Source organism: Bos javanicus, chromosome 10, assembly GCF_032452875.1.
Source record: "Bos javanicus breed banteng chromosome 10, ARS-OSU_banteng_1.0, whole genome shotgun sequence".
Classification (NCBI taxonomy): domain Eukaryota; kingdom Metazoa; phylum Chordata; class Mammalia; order Artiodactyla; family Bovidae; genus Bos; species Bos javanicus.
In genome coordinates, this window is record NC_083877.1 from 75,594,338 (window position 1) to 75,608,197 (window position 13,860).

At 41.5% G+C, this 13,860-nt stretch overlaps 1 protein-coding gene across 7 annotated transcripts in view; it reads left to right on the forward strand.

Annotated features, from left to right (window-relative positions):
- Positions 1–3,493: 3,493 nt before the first annotated feature.
- Positions 3,494–13,860, forward strand: part of SYNE2 (spectrin repeat containing nuclear envelope protein 2) — a 326,466-nt gene continuing 316,099 nt past the window's right edge. For 6 of the 7 annotated variants that reach the window (XM_061429085.1, XM_061429088.1, XM_061429090.1 and 3 more), the window contains exon 1: positions 3,494–3,710. The gene's annotated coding sequence lies outside the window, so the exon portion shown is untranslated. Of the gene's footprint in view, positions 3,711–10,490; positions 10,597–13,860 lie in introns of all 7 variants that reach the window. The other variant, XM_061429086.1, reaches the window with a different exon arrangement.

Genomic DNA, 13,860 nt, shown 5'->3' on the forward strand with positions numbered 1-13,860 from the left:
CTAATTTGATGCTGTGCTTTTGAGAGTAAAACAAAAAAGATGTACAACAGGATTTCTCTAAATAATACCTTTATTTCTGCTAAAACCTTTTCTAGGTTCTAATCCAGGAATTGCTTCTACTAGTTTTATGCCATTAGGGAAATCTTTTTCTCTAGAGGCTCAGTCTTTTATGTAAAATGAGGTGAGCTATAGAATATTTTTTTAACCCAATACTTTGCCAGTTTGATAAAAGTGCTTTGAAATAGTACCTTTCTAAGTCCCACTGTTATTTACTAAAGTTATTGTAATCATAGCTATCATTTGTTGAGTGCCTACTGCATGCAAGGCTCCATGCTTAGCACTTTACATAAACAACGTCACTGAATCATAGCACATTTGTTTTTTCTTCAAACTCTACAATATTGAATAGGCAGAAATTCGATTGACTGGCTCACTATTTTAGGAGACTGTCTACTGCATACCTTGGCAGGGCACACTTGCATGTTGTTGGAAACACCTTTCTACTTGAAGCAGGACAATGGTCAGAAAGATCACATTGGTCCAGGGAGCAATTAGCCAACATTTATTTGTTAGTTTCCGGATTTGGCAGGAAACAAGACTAGAATGAGATAAGGAGCTCAGGCCTTTACAGGGTGTGATTGGACTTTTAGACAAAGAGAAACAGAGCCCTTTTCCTGGCCAGCTATTTTCATCCCAGGCTTACACATGTGCTGCTAGTGCGGTAAATATATGGTAGCAAAAGATTGGTCCTTGCAGTGGTCAGAGTTAACATCTTAACAAATTGTTTAGTTGTATATCAATCTCCTGATATCTTTAGTGGTAACACTGTTAATAAGATAGAAGTAAGTGGTAACATTGTCTTACCCTGCCTTAGTATAATATCTGCCTCTTGGCCTAGAGATACTTTGTGTTGTTCTTAAATTCACTTAACCATCAGGCCAATCATTTAGCATCATTATCTGCTATTGCCATCATGTTGATAAATACATGATACTAGTGTCAGTACTCTCCCCTTATGTGCCCAGGGTAGAGACTGTAGAGACTCAGTTACTAATAAACTTGTATTCCTCCTTGAAAAATGTAGATGCAGCCCGTAATCCTTCTTAACCTGTTAGCTAAGTACCACTCTAGAATTTACTTCCAGTATAAAATCTGTTGCCTTTCTTATTCAGGCACTCTGGATGCAAAGACAAGGGACTCACAGTTTAGTGTGGGGTGCAAAAATGTAAACAACAACTCTAGTTCAAAGAGGAGTCGTTGCCTAACTTAAAAGAGAGGTGACTAGTTCCTTCAATGGCATCAGGATGTCCAACTCACTTGAATGTCTCAGATCAAGTTTTCTGTCTTGCTCTGTTCAATGTGCCAGCATATTTTGAATGTCTGCTTCAGTAGTTCTCACCACATGCCACAGCATGCTTGTGTGCCTAGTCACAGATGTGCTTTGTTTGATCAATTTGCAAAACCTGTGCTTCCCACAGTTGGAGCTAGCAAAGTCTCTCAGGTGGGCTGTTGAGGTGGGTGGATCTTTTGCTATAAATATGAAGGCCTGATGTAAATAATAGCTAAGACACATAATATGGCATCATACTATGTTATTGTATGGTATCTGTGTTTTGGTGCATGGGAGAATGTGGGCATAGCTGGGTTCATGGCAGCCCTTATTCTGCCAGGCAGAGATATATGAGCATATGAGCCATCCGTTCACATGCCTAGTGTTATATTTCAAAAGAGCCAGGTGTGTCTCTGTTTGGCTTAGCATTACATTTTATTTTTATTTCAAAATGTGGAGGACCTGTTTCAGTGTTCTTGCCCTTAGTCTAATTTGTGGATTTAAAAGTATATATTAATATCTAAATTGGCATGGCTAGGAGATGCTACAGGTAATTAAAAGGCTCTAATTAGGGGTATCTGAAAACATTTTGAGACACTTTATTCTGGACTATCTTAAGTGCACTAGATACAGTATGGAATATGGAACAACAGTCCTTTCACTTTGAGGACTTTTAACCTAGATGCCTGGAAGGGAACAATAATGAAGAAATTATCTTCCCCAGAGACTGTTGCCATGATGGTTTTGCAGCATTTATTATAAAAGAAGCAACCAATATAAAATAGAAACAAATTGAATAGAACAGAGAAGGAAAATAGCAGACAATGCTTTGTGGACAACGTCATTAATCCTGGAGACCTGCTCCACCCCATGGTTGATTTGCATGTATTACATCAGGCAAAATGGTACTATGGGAAAGATACACCAGGACAAGAAAAATCTTGTTATATAGACCACTGTTGTGAACCAAGCCTTTGATAATAAATAATGCAGACCTATGTAGTCCAAGAAGAGAAGTGATACTATCAGAACTATTTTCTTGGAATACAAGGATTGGTAGTGTGCCATAGATTGTGCAGTAAATTGGTAGTATGCAGTTTTTTAAAGAGTTAAGCTATTATCAAAATAATGTGCTTTTAAAACAACTTACCCAAATCATCCTGCTACAGAGGTACAGCTGTTTGAAATAATTGTCCCAAATTGTGGGTGCAATTTTCAGCTACTTTTTTTCCATGTTAACTGAATGCATTATCAAACCTCTTAATCTCTGCTTCTTACCATTTAGTTTGGGTCATAAGCACCAAATTTAACTAAGTAATCCAAGCAAGATTCTTGAACCATATAATACATATGAACTAGGACTTATAAAAAAAATAAATTTGCAACACAAACTCAGTAGAGAAATACTTTAAAGTCACTGCTTCTTCGGTGTGATGATAGTGAGTTGATACAATACCTTTCATTTAGGACCTCCAGTGCCTTAGTAATAACACTATAATAGCAGCACAGGAGGTAAGTGGGAGTCAACTGACATCATCCTGAGTCCAAAGGCATTGAGTAATTTGCTGGAAAATTAAACTGACACTTGCAGTTTGGATTCCCGAGGATTCAGTTTCGACTGAGTATCAGACCAGGGAGTTATATATCGGTGTAAGGTTGAGGCTGTTCTCCACTCCCCAGCTTCCAGGAAGGAGGGACCCTGCATTCTGCATTAAAAACAAGCGCCTCATCTTCCCGCCAGGTGACACTGAGGTCTGGACCACGCTATAGGAAATACTGAACCAGATCTTAAAGGCCATCTAATCCAAATTTCTCGTTTTACAAAGGGTCCATAAACGTTTACGGACTTGATCAAGGTCTGGTATCTAATTCGCAGATCTGCTTTTCTTACCTCCACTTCCAAGACCTAGGAGTCCGAGAATGTTAGGGAAGTTTCTAGCTGAAATCGACTCGAAAAGCTTGCTTGAGGGAGTGTGTGACATTCTCCCGACCCTCGGTGGTGGTTAACCTGCATTCTGAGTTAGCGTCTCCCTCAGAGCCTCTCTGATGTTCCAGAACGTGGAAGGAAAGTTGCCAGTCCTGGGCTGCGGCGGGGCGTGCGGGGGGAGGTGGCTGCTCCGCCTCCGGCGCTCGCGGGCGGGCTCGACACTGGCCACCGAGCGGCGAGAGCGGGACTCGGCGGCGGGCGGGGAAGGCGCGGGGCGTGGTTTGCAGCTTTCCGAGCGCCAAGGAGCCGAGCGCGCTCTGCTGCGCCCCGAGCCTTCCGCTGGACCAAAGAAGCGAGCGGGAGACCGAGCAAAAGGGGCGATCGAAGGAGCAAGGCGAGCGGGGCGCTGACCCGGGCTGGCCGCAGCCCGCGCCCTCTCCGGGCCGGCAGCGGGTGAGCGCGACGGCGGCGGGGCCCCTGCACCCCGGTGCGCCCCAGAGGGAGCGGACTGTGGCGAAGAGGGAGGAAGAACGGGAGGGAGGAAAAGGGGCGGGGGCCAGGGAGAGCCAGGTCCCCGAGCTGAGGGAGGGGGCGGCTAGAGACGGGACCCGACCCACTGCGGGGGTCCGAACCGGGCCCGGGAAACTTTGCCCGGCTGGGAAGAGCGGGGTGCGTGGAGGGCGCCGCAAACTTGTCAGCGGGCGGGGCGCTCCGGGGATTGGAGCGAGCGCCAGCGGGTGGCGTTTGTCTCTCCGGCTTCTTTGTGTCACCTCCGGTCCCCAGCCCGCCGGTCCGCCCGCCTGGGAAAGGGGCTGCGCGGGGGGCTCGGCCCGGATCCACCCGCCGCCCCCGTCGGGCCCAGGCCCGGGGAGCTAGCAGTCGGCTGATTGTTTTCGTTCCTCGCGTCACGCTTGGGCGGGAAAGATTTTGAACGCCGCGTGAGCTAGAAGGCAGAGAGCAGCGGCGCGGAGATTGCCAGATAGGGGGGCGGCGCGAGGCTCGCCCAGGGTCCCCCAGGACTGGCGGGCGGGGATCCGCCGGCCCCCGCACTCGAGGAACCGCGGCGGCCGAGGGCCTCCGCGGCGTGGGCCGCTCGGACGGTTCGGCTTGTATATTCCGAAAAGATTGCTTGCGGTCTTTGTTGTCTGAAATTGCCTTGCGCATCTGACGGTAGCACCTTCTCCTTCTGAGGTGGTTTTCCTTCTGTTAAAAAAAAAAAAAAGAGCGAGGGGAGACTTGTGTGAAATCAGTGCTATTCCAAACAACGTTAGCCACCCTCTTTGATGGAGGTTGAGGAGTCCTATGTAACCTTTGCCTTTGTGGGCGCCTGTTATTTCCGAAAGTTATTATTTTCCCCTCCCCTAGTGGAAGGGAGCGTCTGAGCGAGATGCCAGCAGGCACGATTGTGTACATGCACCGGCAAGTCAGAGCCAAACCCAGGAGGTTCTTTCCAGCCGCTCAACACTTTGGTGTCGCCTTTTTAAAAAAAGTTTGATTTCAAACAGCTTTCACCTGCTTTTCTAAAAGTTCCCAGCGCTTCGAAGAACTCCTTGCAGATATTTTGTGGTTGTAGTAGGATGAGTTCGACCACTTTTAGGGTTGGGGTTAAACACCGGAACCACACCTGGCCAGTTCACCGCTCAGGTCCCTGCCCTTGAGCCATTGTAAACATCATCGGGGTGAGTGTTCACCTTTTATGAGATGGAACATTTGGTGTGTTTTTATACTTTAATGCATGACTCTTTCTTTCCTTACCTTTCCTTTCTGGAAAAGTCTGTTGAGACTCTCCCAGACTCTTCTTGAGATAATTAACTGATTGGCCTTAGCTGTGTCATTACATCCCCCACCCCCGGGAGCACCTGAGGGAGAAGAGAACAGGTGTAATCCTCATTAAGTGTTTTTTTTTTTTTTTCGGCCCCCGTGATGACTCTGGGGATGTCAAAATAAGCAAAAAGTGTAAATCCTTAGTTCTCTGTCCATTTATTTAAGTTTACGAGCTCTATTTGAAGTCACAAAAATCAAAATCAAACCAGCTTAACCTTAGGTCAGCTTAACCTTGTACATTGATTGTTTTTGTTTTTTTTTAATCATGTGAATAAGTTTACCCAGTTAGAAATTTTACAAGCAGTTCATTGCTTTCGTCCTAAGTGTGTTTGTAGAATATTGCAGTATGCTTAAAGAACTGAGTCAGAGTGGGATTATTCTTGGGTCATGCCCTTAATAGTATATCAGAATTTAATATAAAGCTCAAAACCAGGATCAGTCAGGTCTTGATAGGTAAGGGAAGATATTAAAGGCAATTACTTCATTTGTCCTTACTCATATGCTTTAAAAGACTTTCAATAATTTCACAAAATTATTCTTTCATTTACTCAAATAAATGCTTACCTGTGCCAGCCACTGTGCTGGACTCTGGAGTTTCAAATAGTACTAACCATTTATAGAATACTGATTTGGTACCAGTAGATGCTTCACATGGATTACCTCATCCATCTAATAAATATTTATTGAGTGCTTTCAGTGTATTGTGGTAGGTGCTGGAGTTATAATAATGCACAGGACAGCTGTGGTTCCCGCCTTTATCTTAGTTGGTGGGGAGGATAGGCAGAACATAAAAGACATCACTAAACTAATAGTAGTTTTTAAAGTGTAAATCAGATCACACCACTTCTCTTCTATGTAAAACCTTCCTGTGGCTTCAGTCGCCCTCTGAGTGAAAGGCAAAGGCTGGTCAGTGGCCTCGGTGTTTACCCCATGTGATCCTTACCGCCCAGTCCTGTCTCCTTGATTTTGTTTTCTGCTCTTCTTTTTCCTCATACTTCTATAGCCAGACTAGCTTCCTAGCTATCTGCAGGCTGTCACACTTGCTGTTTGCTCTGCCTGGAATGCCCCACCATACCTATATGGTTCTTTCTCTGATCTCCCTCACTTCTTTACTCAGTTATATTCTCTATGAACCTTCACTGAACCCCAGATTTAAAATCATAACCCACTTGTAACTCCCTTACTCTCCTTTCATAACTGATTTTTTCTCCCTCCATTTCATCATCTAACACACTCTGTATTTTATTTCTCTGCTTATGTTCTGTCTCACCCCACTAGATTGTACACCTCATCAGAGCTATTGTATTCACTGCTGCATCCTCAGAGTCAACACCTGGCATATAGTAGGGACTCAAACTATTTGTTGAAATAAGAAAACCACAGGATGCTGAGACATAGAGTAACCAAGAGTTCCGAAGTGAATAGTAAGAAGTCTTCTCTGTGCAGGTGACATGTAAGCCAAGACAAGTAGCATACAGTGTGTTGTGGGTGAGGAGGTGAGGAGAGGAGAGAGGCATGGAAGATTAGCTGAGGAGGTAGTACTGAGTCGGGAAAGAGTTTGGTGGTGCATGGATTGATTGGACCTGAGAGAAGGTCTTGAGGCTGAGCACTGTCAACTGCAGGGAGAGAACTCAAGGGAAAAAGAACGGTAATCAAATGATGGCAGAGGTTGAGATGGTTGGATGGCATCACTGACTCGATGGACATGAATTTGAGCAAACTCGGTAGTGAAGGACAGGGAAGCCTAGTGTGCTGCAATCTGTGGGGTCGCAAAGAATGGGACACGGCTTAGCGACTGAACAACAACAGCAGCAATCAGCTGACAGGTCATACAAGGCCTCACTGGCGAAGGTTTGGATACATTCACAGTGAATTCTCATGTATACCCTAGTGGCCCTATGTTACAGTTAATAAAATTGAAGGAACTTTCAGAAGCTACCCAGCAGGTGAATGGCACAGCCTAGGATAGGTAGGAAAACAGGTTCTCAGATCCTGCTTATATTTAACCACCATGTGTGTGTTTGTGTGTGTGTGTGTGTGTGTGTGTGTGTGTGTGTGTGTGTGTATGCATGCATGCACATGCTCAGTCTGGATTGTAGCCTGCCAAGTTTCTCTCTCCATGGAATTTTCCAGGCAAGAATCCTGGAGTGGGTTGTTGTTTCCTTCTCCAGGGGATCTTCCCAACCCAGGGTTCTAACCCGAGTGTCTTGCATCTCCTGCATTGGCAGGCAGATTCTTTACCACTAGCACCACCTGGGAAGCCCCATTTAGCCACTATGCCAGCATCAAAAGACATAGTCTGTATTCTGATGGAGCTGTTTGTCTAGTGAAGACACGCCGTTGCAATACACATATGGCAGTGCTAGAAAAGATGTATTCTCAGGGACTCTGGGAGGAGGAAAGCATCCATTTCTGCCTCTGGAATGGGAATGGGACAGGACAAATTGGAAAAAAATGAATTTGCTTTTCCTTTTTTATAATTATGAAGTGTTTCAGATTAGCTATAATTAAGAAATAATCTTAACATCATTCAAACGCATAGCCCATTCTTCACGACTTTACTGTGTGCTCACTGTTGTGTTTTTGCTTTCGTATTTTCCAATGACCTGGGTTATGCACCCCCATTCCTACCTTCACCAAATTAAGAATTGTGTCTGCAATAGTGTAAAATCAGTTATGTTTAAAGCTTGTAATTCTTTGTGAAGTTGCAGGTTAAGTACTGTTTTGATTGTTATCTTAAACTCTGTCCTTTCTGGTTTTTGTGTGATAATTTTATAAACAGTTTCATTGAGTGTACTTGATATACAGTAAGCTGCATAAGTTTAGTGTTAAATTTGATACGTTTTTGACTTATTTGTAGACCTATGAATCATCTTTCCCTTTGGTCCCTTCCTATACCCTGTACCCTTCTTTCCCAACCGATGAGAGCTCTGACTCTATGGATTAGTTTGTATTTTCAGAGTTTTATTCGCATGGAACCATATAATATGTTTTCTCTTTTGTCTGGGTTCTTTCACTTAGTATAATTGTTTTGAGATTCATCTATGTTGTTCTGTGTATCAGTAGTCGATTATTTTTTATTGCTGAATGGTGTTCTGCTGTATGAATATATGCCAGTTTATTTGTCCATTCACCCATTGATAAACATTTTTCTTTTTTGCTAGTTTTTGGATGTTAAAAATAAAGCTGCTGTAAACACATTATATTCAGTCTTTATATGGACATCTGCTTTCATTTTCCCTGGGTAAATGTCTAGGAGTAGAATGGCTCGGTCATATGGTAGGCGTATGTTTAACTTTTAAAGAAACTTCCATACTTTCCCAGACATTCCCAAACTAGTGTGTGAGGGTTCCAGTTGCTGTGCATCCTTGCCAACACTTGGTATGGTTAAGCTGTCATAGCCATTCTATTAGATGTGTAGCGGTATCTCATTGTGTTTTAATTTGCATTTCCCTGCTGACTAACGATGTGCTTATTTACCATCCATATTATATCTTTTTTTGCTGAAGTTTCTGTTTACATTTTTTTGTTCATTCTTCATTGGATTGGTTGCTTCCTTATTGAGTTTTGAGTTTTTTATATATTCTGGATACAAGCTCTGTATCAGATATGTGATTTGCAAATATTTACTTTCAATCTGTTGCTCATCTTACATTCTCTTAACAAATCTATGAAGATCAGGAGTTTTAATAAAGTCTGATTTATCAGTTATTTTATGGAATTACACTTTTGGTGTTATACCTAATAAATCTTTGCCTCGCTCAAGATCACAGAGACTTTTTCCCTAAGAGTTATAAAACTTGTAGAAAAACTATAAGAGAATATAAAACCATGAAGTCTTTCTTTTTACTTTTTGGTACATCTACCTTGAGTTAAATTTTGTTTATGGAGTGGGATATGGGTTGAAGTTTACTGCCACTAGAACACGTGACAAGTTTTGGAGATGAGATAATGTCTGGAGACAGTGTCTTGGGGAAGGGGGGGGGGCAGGCATTTGCTATTGGCATCTAGTGGGTCAAGGCCAGGGATACTGCTAAAGATCTGCAATGAACAGGAGAGATCATCTCAACAAAGACTCATTCAGCCAAAATGTCAGTAGTGTCAAGGTAAAGAAACCAAAGGCGATTTTATTGACCTTCTCAATGTTTTGGCTATTAGTTTTCTTTATATTTTCTATCTTCTATTTAATTGATTTTCACTCTGATCTTTATTATTATTTCCTTACTGTGTGCTTGAAAAGGATGTTTTGTATGTGCTTGAAAACAATATTTATTCTAATTATTCCATGTCAAGAGAGCATTCCATCAACAGAGCATCACTATTCATGCTAACCTTGATTACTTAGCTGAGGCAGTGCTTGTCAGGTTTCCCTGCTGTAAAGTTGCTCTTTTCTCTGCATTCTGTCCTGTACTTTTTGAGATGGAAGTTACTATGTGTAGCCCACATTTAAGGAGTGGAGAGTCATGCTTCTTCTCCATGTGACAATCTCTGACTTTTAATTCTGGTATTTAGACCATTTATATTTAAAGCGATTATTGATTATAGTTCACTTTAAATGTATAATTTTGCTATTTGTTACGTGTTTTTCTTATCTTTATTTCCTTTTTTCTCTTTTTCTGTCTTTGGATTAATTGAATTTATTATCATTATAATTTATTTATTTATTTTTTGCTTATTAGCTAACAGTCCTTTTTTTTTTTTTTTTTTTTTAATTTGACTCTTGGGAATCTTAGTTCCCTGACCAGGGATTGAACCAGTGCCCTCAGCAGTGAAAGCCTGGAGTCCTAACCCCTGGAGTGCCAGGGAATTCCCTAGCTATCATTCTTTATTTTGTTATTTTAGTGTTTGCTCTTGGGTTGATAACTTACCACAGTTTACCTTCAGGTATTATATTATACGACCCCATGTACAGTCATTACCTCGTGAGAGCCTTGGAATAGTTAATTCCCATTTCTCTCTGTTAACCTTTGTGATATTGTTATACATTTAACTTTTTGTCTGTTATTGATCCCACATTACATTACTGTTTTTTGTTTGAACAGTCAATTATTTTTTAAAGGAATCTAAAACCTAAAACATCATATATTACCCATGTTTTGCACAGGTTATATTCTTTTTTTTGCTATTTTCAAGTGAAAATAAATTATACATATTGAGTTTATTGGATTCATTTTTATGAATATGTATATATTCTAACTTGTAATTTTAGTGTAAACATTAAAGTAGTAGTGAAATTTGGAAATCAGAGCATAGTTCATTTTCTTAAACTAAATTACTGAGTTGTCATTGAGCTGATCATTGCTGTAATAGATACTTCAGGATACTGTGGGGTCTTACAAGATTCAGAACACCTGGACTTGGAGATCTCTATGCAGGTATTGATGAGTGTGCTGTCTTTTCTTTCCTTAGGGCAGCATTAGAAAAAGGGAAATTTCAGGAGTGAGTCCTCCCATGCTGACATTATCCAGACCCTGAGAAACTTTCAAAGCATTTCTTTCTTCCGATGGTATACGGGGTAAAAAGCACTTGGTTATAGCTACTTGGGTCAGAGTAACACATTTGACAAAGTGAACTTGAAGCTTCTGCTTGTCAGTGTCCATATTTGGTTGAAAACTCCAATCTGAGATGCAGTTCTTAGAACTCGCCAGAATTTCCTATTTGTTGCTCTGGTTTTAGTTAACTTTTAGTCTTCTTTATCAGTGAGGATGGAGTGGGTACCCTTTCCATCTGGGTATGTGTAAATGTACTCCTATTCTGAAGGTTAATACATTGACAAACACTCAACTATAAATGACTGGGAAAACTTAACTCATCCAGCAAATTAACTTACTTTGTAAATGTTTGTTGAATCTGGGCTCTGGCACATTGATGAAAATTTATGTCTCCTGCCCTTTGAAAGCCAACTCTCTTTTAAGAAAAGGGCCCATAAGCACAGGAGCATGCATTCCAATGTGGTAATTGGTGATCACTGCAGTGGAGATACGAACTAGGCAATGGGTGTAAGCTTAGAGCAGTGGTTCTCAAAGTGTGGTCCAGGGACCAGTAGCATCAAACCTACTGGTTCAGAAATGTAGAGGGTGAGGCCCAGCGATCTGTGTTTAACAAGTCTTCCAAGTGATTCTGATGCATGCACAAGATTGTGAACCACTGGCACAGGGAATTAGATGATCTCTGAGATTTTTTCCCCTGGGTCCTAGTTTCTACAAATATGATTTAGAAATGTGATATTTACCACGTGGTACTTTAAGAACTATTTTGGCACTAATGAATTGTCAAACGTGAGTAGTTATGCGGGTAAAATAGAAATCCAAAATGGTAAAGTTTTGTCTGACACTGGAGCAAAAGTCAATTAGATGTTAGAACACTATTATGAAAATTTTTAAATATATTCAAAAGCAGAGATATTAGTGAAATGAACTCCTATGTAAACATTCAGTAGAGTCACTCAGTCATGTCTGACTCTTTGTGACCCCATGGACTGCAGCACACCAGGCTTCCCTGTCCATCACCAACTCCTGGAGCTTGCTCAAACTCATGTCCATCAAGTCAGTGATGCCATCAACCATCTCATCCTCTGTCGTCCCCTTCTCCTCCCACCTTCAGTCTTTCTCAGCATCAGGGTCTTTTCCAACGAGTCAGTTCTTCGCATCAGGTGACCAAAGTATTGGAACTTCAGCATTGGTCCTACCAGTGAATATTCAGGACTGATTTCCTTTAGGATGCACTGCTTGGATTTCCTTGCAGTCCAAGGGACTCTCAAGAGTCTTATTCAATGCCACAGTTCAAAAGCATCCATTCTTTGGTGCTCAGCTTTCTTTATGGTCCAACTCTCACATCCATCCATGACTACTGGAAAAACCATAGCTTCGACTAGACAGACCTTTGTCAGCAAAGTAATGTCTCTGCTTTAATTTCATGGCTGCAGTCACCATCTGCAGTGATTTTGAAGCCCCCCAAAATAAAGTCTGTCACTGTTTCCATTGTTTCCCCATCTATTTGCCATGAAGTGATAGGACCTGATGCCATGATCTTTGTTTTTTGAATGTTGAGTTTTCAGTCAGTCAGTTCAGTCGCTCAGTTGTGTCTGACTCTTTGCGACCCCATGAATTGCAGCATGCCAGGCCTCCCTGTCCATCACCAACTCCCGGAGTTCACTCAGACTCACGTCCATCGAGTCAGTGATGCCATTCAGCCATCTCATCCTCTGTTGTCCCCTTCTAAAAGTTGAGTTTTAAGCCAACTTTTTCTCTCTCCTCTTTCACTTTCAGCAAGAGGCTCTTTAATTCCTCTTCACTTTCTGCCATTAGGATGGTATCATCTGCATATCTGAGGTTATTGATATTTTTCTTGGCAATCTTGATTCTGGCTTGTGCTACACACAGTCTCCTTACCAAGGTTAGACATAACCTGTTTAGGCTATGAGATAGTTCATGTTTTGAGAAAGGGAACAGAATTAACTTACGCAGATATACTACCTGTTTTCTCCCACTGTGACTTTGGAGGACTAATTGTAGTATTCTGAGGAAAAGCCGATTGTAATACACCTGAGCTCTTCAGGTTTGAGTGATATGTTAATTAAAGGATCAGACTGTAGGAGTCTGGGGCTTCCTAGGTTGTTCAGTGGTAAAGAATCCACCTGCTAGTGCAGGAGTCTCAGGAGATGCAGGTTTGATCCCTGGGTTGAGAAGATCCCTTAGAGGAGGACATGGCAACCGACTCCAGTATTTTTGCCTGGAGAATCCTATGGACCAGAGGAACCTGGCAGGCTACCGTCCATAGTGTCACAAAGTCAGATGCAACTGAGCAACTGAGCAAGCACACTGTAGGAGTTAGCTAATTTTCATTTAAAAAATGCTGATTAGTAAGAAATAATTTTATCTGAAGTGTAAATTGCAACAAAATAAATAAAGCTGTTCAGGATTGTTCCCCATGCCCTCAAATAAACCTGAAAAAACCCTGCAACAACTCATGCATCTAAATCGTTGGTACTATGGCGGGCTATAGTCAACGTTTGATGAGATTGTTTGATAAAATAATGCATGCTGGAACTTTTGGTTAAAAATTGTTAGTGGTTCAGAAAGTAAACAAGAGGATTTACTATATAGTCTGTTTATAAAGCAGTTAAAGGCATGTTTTATTATTTGTGCTAGTATGTTGACAAAGAAAATAGGTAACTAGCAATCTCTTGTTTGACTGTCTTTTGTAGTTACTCATTTGATGGCATCGAGTAAAAAATTTTCCTCCGTTAATAGGCCTTTGTTTAAAAGAAAGTATGTTACCTTTGTAGTTTCTGTACTCTTTTTCATCAGAGAAAGTTCCAATTAAGTTGGGTAATAATTAATTTTATAAATAGTGTTTAGTCCAGAACTGATTATATTTCCTTCTGAGCCAAGTGAAAAGAAACTCTCAATCTATAACCACAGGTTGAAAGTTTGGTTACAAGACTGTGCTCGTGATGGTTTCTGAGACTTGGAAGGTAAGCTTGCTCCTTTCATGAGTCATCATGTTGTCTCACGGTTGGCTGTGTGTTTTCTTAGCAACAGCTGTTGATTTCTGGTTTGAGTTGGGAAAGTATGTTTTGAAATGATTCAACATATTCTTTCAGGTTATATATGCTTGCTGAACCTTATAAGCTTACTGTTAATGTGGTGAGTTCCACGATGAAGGAATGATTTCATTCTCTTACTGTCCCTGCATTCCAAATCATTTTTCTTCTGTTTTTTTAGGGAATTAAGGGTGGGTATAAGAAAAGAGAAGTCGTCAATCTGGAAGACTATGA